The sequence below is a fragment of the Phascolarctos cinereus genome, unplaced genomic scaffold (assembly GCF_003287225.1).
Source record: "Phascolarctos cinereus isolate Bilbo 61053 unplaced genomic scaffold, phaCin_HiC Scaffold_9;HRSCAF=440, whole genome shotgun sequence".
NCBI classification, from domain to species: domain Eukaryota; kingdom Metazoa; phylum Chordata; class Mammalia; order Diprotodontia; family Phascolarctidae; genus Phascolarctos; species Phascolarctos cinereus.
The window spans coordinates 15,397,484-15,407,472 of record NW_027556402.1 but is presented as its reverse complement, the minus strand read 5'-3'; positions in this window follow the sequence as shown (position 1 = coordinate 15,407,472).

Genomic DNA, 9,989 nt, shown 5'->3' with positions numbered 1-9,989 from the left:
TCCCTCAGATTAAAGGCAGCAGCTGCAGAGATAGTTCTCTTAGGAGATGGGTACTTTTCACCAGAGGTGGCTGTCTCCGTGACTGGGTCTTCTTTTATTGTGCCAACTGTATGGGGGCCAATGTAGGCAGGATTCTTTGGCAAGAGGGTAGAATCAGCTGGAGGAAGTGGAGATTCCAGCTGGAGGACCTGAGGGTCACTTTGAACATTGATACCATTCTGTTCTGGGATAGGAGCCCTATTAACAAGTGAAGGCTTTTCAGAAACGGGCCCTGAGGCCTCTGACATGGTCGTATCAGCATCATCCAATGACATTTCCTTTGAAGGAAGAGTTTCTTGGGTATTATCAACAGTGGCATCTTTTAGTAAAGTGGTATCATCTATGGACATAGGAACAGAATTTGCCCGAGAAACAATGGGGTCATCTTCAGGTTTAATATGTCCAGTGTGAAGGGTAGAGGCTGAAAACATGGGTGTGGGGGTTTCTTCTTCAGGTGTGATAGCATCTGCTAGACCTGGATTAGTTACTGGTTCAATGTCTTCAATCTTATGAGAAATGAAGGAGGACATGGGAGTAACATAATTCTTTAAATTGGTCATTTCTGCCACCCCATTTTCCTCCTTTTCTTCTGATGTGGCATCAGTTGCAGTGATCACAGGCTCTGCTCTCGGGTCAACGGTATTATAAGTAGAGAATCTGGTATCTTTGGTGATGGATGTCTCCTGGTTTTCAAGAGGGGTGATATTCTCAGCAAGACTAGTGCTCCCAATCACAAGGCTGCTCATATCTGTTGTGGTGAAGTTGGGATCCCAATCAGAAGCAATGTAATTACCCTTGTGGGTGTTTGCTATTGTCTCTGAGTGAGGCATGTCAGGCTCAAAGGAAATCACATTAATGGCAGCCCTGTTACCCTCTTCAACAGCTGTGATTTCTTGAGTTGTTTTAATTCCATCACTGATGACATCAGTCATGGTTATGGTCTCCATAGGAACTTTGCCTTTGTCAGCTAGAAAATTCTCAGCAGGAAATGCATCCTCACTGTTTTTCTCCTTGACGGTAGCGGAATCACTGCAAGCTATGGTTTCAAGTCCATTTGTGTTGGTCAAGCATGAATTTGCAACTACATTAAGGTCAGATACATTTGATTCAAGGATAATATAATTATCCTCAGAATTAGAGTTGTCCCCTCCAATTAAATCAGTATCATATGGAAGGCTTCCTTCTACCCGAATTACATTGTCTTCTGATACTATTGGATTGGCGTTTTCATTAAGGAGAGTTATTTCAGGTACGCTGGTGTCATCCTCTGTAGAAGTTTCCATTTGTACAACCACTGTCTCTGTTTCCTTGGACACTGTAAAGAAGTCATCTAGCAAAGCCTCATTTTTCCCCCATAGAGAAGCTGCAGCACTATCAGTTGTGGCGTCAGGAGTAAGGCTGGGGTTTTCATGAGTTAGTAAAGGGTTGTTGGCTAGGGATTTGGTGACATCTGCTTTAGGAATGGGAGAATCACCATCTCGACCAGCAAGGGCACCAACAGAAGTAACTTTCTCTGTAGCAGGCATGTTTGCTGTGGCACCCGTGTCAGTTACCATTTCCATGTTTTCATCTATATGGGAAATTCTGTCGGCTTCAGGGGGCATGAGCAGCCCTGAGGGTCTAGTGCTATCCTCTGAAGTGGATATGTCACTCCCAATGGTTTCGAAGTTATGTTTTGAGTATTGTTCTTCAGCTGCTGTGACACTGGTTTTTCTTCCTGGAGTAAAAGCATCAGCTGCGATATTCTTCATGTCAGAAACTTCTTTATTTTTGATGGGGGCAGGTTCTCCAGCAGAGCCGAAGTTGTCCATTGTTGAGGTCCTGCTCTCTTCCATAGGGAACTCAGTGTCTGGGTCTAGAATAATTGAAGAATGGGTTCTTTTCTCTTTTGGGTTAGATGTCTCTGGCAGAAAGGTGGTGGCATCATCTACAACTTTATCCTTTTGCTCCATAGTGGTTATTTTTAGAAATCTTGAAGACATTTTCTTAGTGCCATCAGAGCTGGAATAAGCTATTGTCTTAGGAGCCACAGATTTCAACATGGTGGTATGAATCTCAGAGCCAGACGGTTCATACTCAAGGATAGTGGTATGACTGCTTTCTGTAGAGTTTGTCCACAAAGGATTGGCAGTAACTGTTTCAGATGAGGAGTATGAACTATCAGCCTTGTTGTAGGATGCATAAGTCCCCAGTTCAGACGGCTCATATGTGAGGGTAGGCCTGCTTATAATGGGGCTTGGAGGAGCAATGGTGCAATCCTCAGTGACACAGGCAGAGACATTGTTGTCAAGGACAAGGGTCATCAAATCATTATTCGAGGTGTTTTCTTCTGCCAGATAGATAATATCTCCCTCTGCTGATGTATCTTCCTCTACAAAGGGAATTTCATCATATTCCACAGAGGCAGATTTCTAACTATGGGGCTTAATTCTGTCTCTGACATCTGCTCCAGGAACATTGGTAGAAATGATTAAAATGTCAGGCACCATGGCTGTTCTGGTGCCTTTTTTTCTAGCAGTGGCCTCAGCTTGCCTTGTGTAGATGCCCTTGATGATGGATGTACTAGAACCATTGGGAAGAAGAGTGGGTACCAGTGGGTCCCAATGGGAAGAAGAGGGGGTACCAACGGGAAAGTCTGCTTCCATTTTAGTGAGGGGCCAGCCTGAAGGGGCTGTCAGCCCCAGGTTGTAGGGCCTCAGCTGTGATTGGTGTCACATCTCTCCATGGTGATTTGTCTGGGATTTATTAGGAAGGGGAAGGTGCTCAGGGGTAGGCTTGGGGAGAGCTGTCAGTGGCCAGCTTCCTGTGGACATAGCAGTTCCCACTTCAGAAGCAGTGGATTCGCTGTTAGGTTGGATGTATTCCGAGGGAAGCACAGCATGCTTAGCTGCCATGGCAGGGCCTTCCCTGTAAGTGGAACTGCTGCATTTGCAGTCAGGTCTGCCCTGTATTTGTTTCCTGTATTTGCGCCGGGCATCCTGACATCTGCAGGAGCTGTGAAGGAAGTTGCTGGAGATTTGTCCTTCTGGGAATCAGCCATTTCTGCCACAGCAGTTTTGGTCTCCTGTTCAGGGGGTTTGGCGCCAGCCCCGTCATGTGTAGCACGGTCGCCAGGGGCAAGCACGGAGCTGTCTTTGTCTTCAAGGGGGGGCAGTGGGGACTGGACATGGTGTCTTTGGAGGCTGATGGAGAGTCTGCGTGAGGACCAACTTCACCATCTTTTCGAGCCTTTCTTTTTATTGAAAGGTAAGCTAGAAAAGTCATGTTGTCTTCAGCTTCCGGATACTTCTGTTCTGTGTCGGTAATTCCTGTAAACTGAACAGTTGTTTTTGTCATTCCGTCTGGGATGGCATCAGCTGGGATAGTCATAGTTTTAATGTTGTCATCAGCCATCAGAGCAGCTGAGTCACCTACAGTGGAAGGTTTTTCATCTCCAGGACTAATGGAATCACCAGCTTTAGTTTCTCCGTTAGTGGTTATTTGAGGTGGAGGGTTGACAGCTTCAGTGATGACACGATTGTTATTTGCTTCATGGAAAACAGAGCCGTCCTCGGGGTCTGCATTTTTGCCTTCAAGGATATTGTTACCCAACATGAAAGGTGAAGAGTAAGTAGAATATAGAGTATTTTCTCCTTCCTGAGTAGCATCATCTCCTTCTGCTACAGCGTCCTCTTCCTGCCTATGAAATGCTGCTTCATGATCATCACCCTCATGTGGAGTAGCTCCAATCACAAAGTCAGTATCTTCCTTTAAGTTAAAGGCAGCAGCTGCAGAGAGAGCTCTCTTAGGAGATGGGTACTTTTCACCAGAGGTGGCTGTCTCTGTGACTGGGTCTTCTTTTATTGTGCCAGTTGCGTTGAGGTGAGTATAGGCAGAGTTCCTTGGCAGGAGAGTAGAATCAGCTGGAGGAAGTGGAGATTCCAGCTGGAGGGCCTGAGGGTCACGTTGAATATTGATGCCATTCCATTCTGGGATAGGAGCCCCATTCACAAGTAAGGGCTTTTCAGAAACAGGCCCTGATGCCTCTGACACAGTCGTCTCAACATCATCCAATGAGCTTTCCTTCAAATAGAAGGATTCTGGGGGAATTCCAACAGTGGCTTCTGGGTTAAAGTTTAAAGGATCACTTATCAGTGAAGTGGTGTCACCTATGGACACAAGAGTGGAATCTACCTCAGAAACAGTGGAGTTGTTTTGAGGTTTAATGTACCCAGTGTAAAGAGTGGTGGCCTTGGATACAGCTGGGGTGCTTCTCTTTGTAGGCACAAAGGAACGTATAGGTGTCCTTTCCATCGAGGGTTCAGTGTTTGTACCTCCGTAGGAGCTGTCAGCATCGGGAGTGATGAAGACAGTGACAGGAGCACCTACTGCCTCTGGCATCTTCTTTGTCTCAGCCCCAGGAACTTCCCTGGGATCCTCTTCATGGACAATTTTGCTGTCAAAAGAGTCTCTGTCCTTTGAGGCAAAAGCTGCTGTTCTGGTAGAAGCCAAAGCGAGGTCCCTGTTGCTTGCTGTGGGGGTCTTGGCTCTCTCTGGAGCAACGGGGACATCCCCTAGGACATTTCTTTTCCTCTCTGGGTAAGAAATGTCAGGAGGAAGGAAGTCAGTTTCCATGTCAGCCAGACCATCCTTTTCTAAAATAACAATTTCTTCAAACTTAGAAGCAGCTGTTTCAGGTGGAAAGTTTGTGGCCTTAGCCAAGAAATATCCCCTGGGAGTCAGAAATCCATTTGGATCCAGGGCAAAGGCTGCATCTTCTCCAAAATTAATCAAATAACCTTTAGGTGTAAGATTATCTCTTTGGAAGATGCTGTCACGTGAGAGAAAGGGGGTGACATCAGTTACCTCTGGGATGCTGTTATCCCCCTTCCTCTTCCTCTCTTACTTCAGGTTCATGCCTTGAGTCTTCCTCTGTAAGAATTTCGTACTCTGGTCCAGAGACATGAGCTGTGGCATCAGTGTCTGGAGAGGTGGGGGTCACTGCTGCAGTGGAGGTGGCTGGGCTATTGGGGTTGTCAGCGATGGATGGATTTTCAGCTTCAGTCTGCCTTCTTTCTGTGGGTGTTCTAATGACATCACCGATGGAAGCCTCTTTTGCAGGGTGACCTGTGTGAAGTTGGTCAGATGGAAGGGTGAGATGCTGAGCTGACAGTTGATGACCATATCCTGGGAACAAAGTTACCCGGCTGTTTCTTGTGTTAGTGTATTCAGTGTATACCCTGGGGGCAGCAGCTGCTGTTGGCCAGTCTGTGACAATTTCTGGGCCATCATCCCCATAGCAAATGCCCTCAGCTGCTGGGATTCTGGTAGCGGTTACTGGGAGGAGGTCATTCTGGGTGTTGGTTGTTTCTGCCACTGTTCTTCCCCCTGCCTTTCTGTGGGCTTTGACACCAGCAGCAATGGTTGTGGCAGGGGCTCCTGATGTGTGATCCATGGGTCCTGTGGCATTCTCGGAGGAGCTGGGTGTTTTGTGCCTGGGCATGGGGCTGTTGGCAGTATTATCGGTGGTAAAAATGCTTGTGTCTCCCACAAAGAGGGCATTGTCAGTGTTAGGGAGAGCATCATGACTCCTTACATTTCCTAGGCCTCTCATGTCAGGTAGAAAGGATACAGCAACCTTGTCAGCTTCTCCACTCTTTTTTTCCACAAAAGCAATTTCTTGGACACCAAAGGTTGCCTTCACCAGGTTCCAATGGCCACTGTTTTAGAATTTGTCTTGTCAGTTGGGCTGTTAATATTGTTAGATTCAATGTCAGCCCCTTCCCTCCTGAGGGCAGCACTCCTTCTATCCACAGCCATTTTTATATCAGTAGGAATAAGAAGAGAGATTTTGGTACTCACAGCAGTTCTGTTGAAGGGCATTGCCTGACACAAAATCATTATATGCCGTTACTATATGGAGGGTTTCCTTCAGGTAGAGTCACGATCTCTTTCTTTGCTGTTGTTCCTACACCTGTGTGAGAGGACTCCTCTGAAGGCACGGTTTCAAGGATGAGCCTTTCAGAATTGTCTCTTGGGCCATGAATGCTAGATGGAATGTCTTTCACAGGCTTAGTGATAGCAGATGCCATTGTAGAAGAACTTTCAGAACTGGTGGGAGAAAACCTGTAAGTTGGTGAGTCAGCTGGAAGAAATATAGATTCCAGTGGGAGAACCCAGGGATCCCTCTGAGATTCAAAGATTTTCCCTCCTGGGTCAGCAGCTTCATTTATGGTCTCAGTATTTTCCACCATGGGTTCCCATGCCTCAGATGCTACTATTATTGAAGCATCAGTCAAGGGGTCTTGTTCTGTAAAGACTAGTTGGGCTTCATCAGCTGTGACATCTGGCAACAGGGAGAGAGTTTCAGATGTCAGTTGTGGGATATCTCCTGTGGACAGAGCAATGTCTGCTCCAGGAATGATAAACTGTCCTTCAGCCTTATTGTCTTTACCAGGGAGGGTAGTGCCATCAGCCACAGTCAGAGTAGCTCTATCTGCTCGTGTCAGGGCACCTGTTGTCATGGGGTCAGTTAGGGAGGCTTCTCTCTCATAGGGAAACTCATCAATAACAGAATCAGTGAAGGAATTCATGGGATCCATCCCAAGTTGAAAGTTTATCAGTTGGGGCTCAGCTTTATTACTTTCATTCTCTTGAGCTCTGGGGTCAGCTGCTGTGGTTGTAGAGGCTGCTTGCAGTCCAACAGCATCATAAGTAGCAGATCTGTCATCATTTTTGACCAAAGGTAACCTGTCTTTCCTATTGGAATCCTTACTATCAGTAATGTATGGCCTTGTGTTGGTCCTGTCAAGGACAGCATCTGGAACAGAAGAGTGAAGGGTCTTTTTCACTCTCGGATTGGACATTTCTGGAAGGAAGTCCACATCATTGTCAGCTTTAGCTGCCATTTGTAGAGATGCCAAGGGAAAGCTTTCAGTTGGACTCAAGTTGAAATCATCCTTGGTTCTAGGATTCACAGACTTCAAGTTGGAAGGATGTCCTATGAGATTACTTTTGCCACCTTCTGTGTCAAAATTATCCTCTCCAATAAAAATGGTGTGGTGATTTTCAATAATTCCTGCATCCCTTGGAATAATAATGATCCTAGACAGAGAATTAGGAGCAGAAGCCTCAAATCCATCTGGGCCATATGTGAGTGGAGTGATGTCCATAATGGGGTCTGTGTCATCTGTTTTAAGGACTGTCCTGGAATCTTCAGAAACAGAGCCATAGCCCTTAAGGATATTGTCACGGAGTGGAGTGATCATCCAGTCCACATTCTCTCTCACGTTTTTTGTTGGCAGAATGACATCATTTACCTCCACTGCCGTGGGCCCTTCTGTTGGAGGAAGTGTTTCGGGTGAGTGGTCTTGTCTTTCTCTACAGAGGGTTCCAAGTCATACTTGTTGACATCACCCATGTTTCTGCCATCTCCTTTAAAGGAAGTCGTAGCAGCCATAGGGAGAGCTCTGCCAGACAGTGTAGTAGTGTTTCCTCCTGCACTGCGCCATTCCCTGGCACCATGATGGTGGCTGGAGCAGGGGTGCTGTAGGTGGCTCGAAGCCCACCCAAAGCAGCCCTGGCTGGGAGAAAAGTTTGTGCTTCAACAGTATGCCATTCCGGGGTGATAGCAGGACTTTGAACAGATGCAGATTTGTTACGGATTATCTTCGTCCATGATTATTTTATAAGAAAAGGATCTTGAGCTTTAGTCACAGAGTCATAGTGAAGGATCCTTGGAGCATTAGCAGTCGTCAGCACATCCTTGTCTCCCGTGGCAGGAGAAGTGTCAGTGCTCAAGCTGGCAAGGCCGTCTTTGGTCTCGGTGCTGTCAGTCAAGATGGCAGGGGCCTTGGCCTCCGCAAGGGCAGCTTTTTTAATAGATGAGATGTCAGGGCGTGTGGTTGGGCTTCTCACAGATTCAGTCACGTCATCAGTGTGGCTGATAGGCCCTGGGTCAGTGGTAGAAGTCTCAGTATGAGTGCCCTTCTGTGACTTGGTTATTTCAGCCACAGTGCTACTGTCAGCATCTTCTTGGGGTTCTAAATGAACTGCTTGGGTTGTCGTCCTTACCTTAAAGGAAAGTTCATTGTTAGAAGGGGATGGGGTATGTTTTGTCACAGAGATTCCTTCATCTTCGAGGATGATGGGATTGATAGTGGGGTCAGCGCTGTTGGATGGCAAGGGCATTGCATATGCCAGGGTGAAGGAAGTGACTCCGTTAGGGGAAGTCTCCTTGTGGATGCTTCTTTCTTCTCCTAGACAAGAAATTTTAGGTAGAAAGGAAGTAGCATCAGGAACAGCCACACTGTGTTGGCCATGAATAATATTTTTTTTAAAATCAGGAGCAGTTGTTTCAGGTAAAGACTTTGTGGCATCACTAACAAAATAACCTACCCGAGTCTCAGATGTGTTTAGATTAGGTGGGTTTGCAAAGATGTCTGTGTTGGGGCTGGTGCCATCTGTTTCAGGAAGAATGGAGTCATCCTCAGTAACCAAAGCATCGAAGACATCATCACTGGTGGGTGAAAAGTCTGTAAACAGCTCATCATTGGAGATATACTCTTCTCCTTGTAGAAGGTTATCTCCCTCTGTTGTAGTGATTCTGTCTACATAAGGAATCACTTCGTATTCAAATATTTTGCCATTTTCAGAATTTTCAGATTCATCTCTGGTGCTATCAATAACAGTGACAGTGTTTTCTCTAAAAGCAGGAAAGGCAGTTATCCTCTGGTTCCCTCAATAATAATGCTTTTTTCATCCCTCCTAAGTTCAGACGCCCCACCATCCCGAGTGGCTCGGTTTCCATTTACAGTGGAAGTTGTCTCGGGTTCACCACTGATGGGCTCAGTCATTGGCGTGGTGAGAGCTACTGAAAAAAAAGCAGTTTCTAATGGAAGCACATTGTGATCACTTTCAGTGAATTGCTGTTCTGGGACAGCAGCATCTTTGATCTTTGCTGAATTTGTAGCTGAAAGCTCTGATAATTGCCTAGTGGCATGAGGCAATGGATCTTCTTTTTCATGGGAAGTTTCTTGCAATTGAGCAGAAGAAACAACAGGCTTAAAAGTGTTAACTGTTAGTTAGATGGGCTTAGCAGGCTCTGTTCCCTCCATGGTAGAAGACTCATGTTTTGCGTTGATGTAATTCATTGTAAGAGTGGAGTCCTCAGTCTCTATGGGAGGGGCTTCCTCTGCAGGTTCTATAGTTGAGTCTATTGCAACTTCCATGATTGTGGAAACAGATGTTTTGGGCCAGAGGGGAATGCTGATGACAGCAGGTTTAATATTGTCATCAAGAAGGACAGTCGTCTGTCTCTCTGCTGGGGCATCGTCTGTGTTTGAGAGAGTAGCATGGTTCTTTCTTCTAATTCCTGGGATGGAATTGTCAGGTAGAAAGAACCTGATATCCTCTGCTGCTTCGCCATTCTGTTTTACAGTTGCAGTTTCCTGGTCCTTGAAGATAATTTCTTCCATTCCATCAGCAGTGACATCTGCCATGTTTCTGGTAGCCATCGGCTTCTTCATGCTGGATATAAGAGGTACGTTGGGATCGCTATCTGTCATCTCATACAGCAAAGGTGTGGGATCCACCTTGGAGTCCAGAGCCTGAGTTAACGATGACTGAGAGCTCTTGGGGGTTGTTGCTCTGTTTCCTAAAGGGAAAAAGGTCATGTCGTACTCGTTTTGGAAACTGTAAAAGCCCGTGGTGTCAGAATCATCCACATCAGAGGCATCGTTATCAGATCCAAGGGCGAAACTGGTTGGAATGATGTTTGGCCCTGTGCCCTTTACAATTCACCATAGTACTTTTCAGTAGGTATCAATTTGGTCTCAGCTGCTGTGTCTTCTTCTGTCGAGGTTTTAGCCCGATTGCTGGTTCTGCCACTGCCCATGGATCTCAATGTCATATGTCTGGAGTTGGGTCGTCTTTGAACGGGAATGGAGGAGCCTTCAATGCAGATTCAAGAT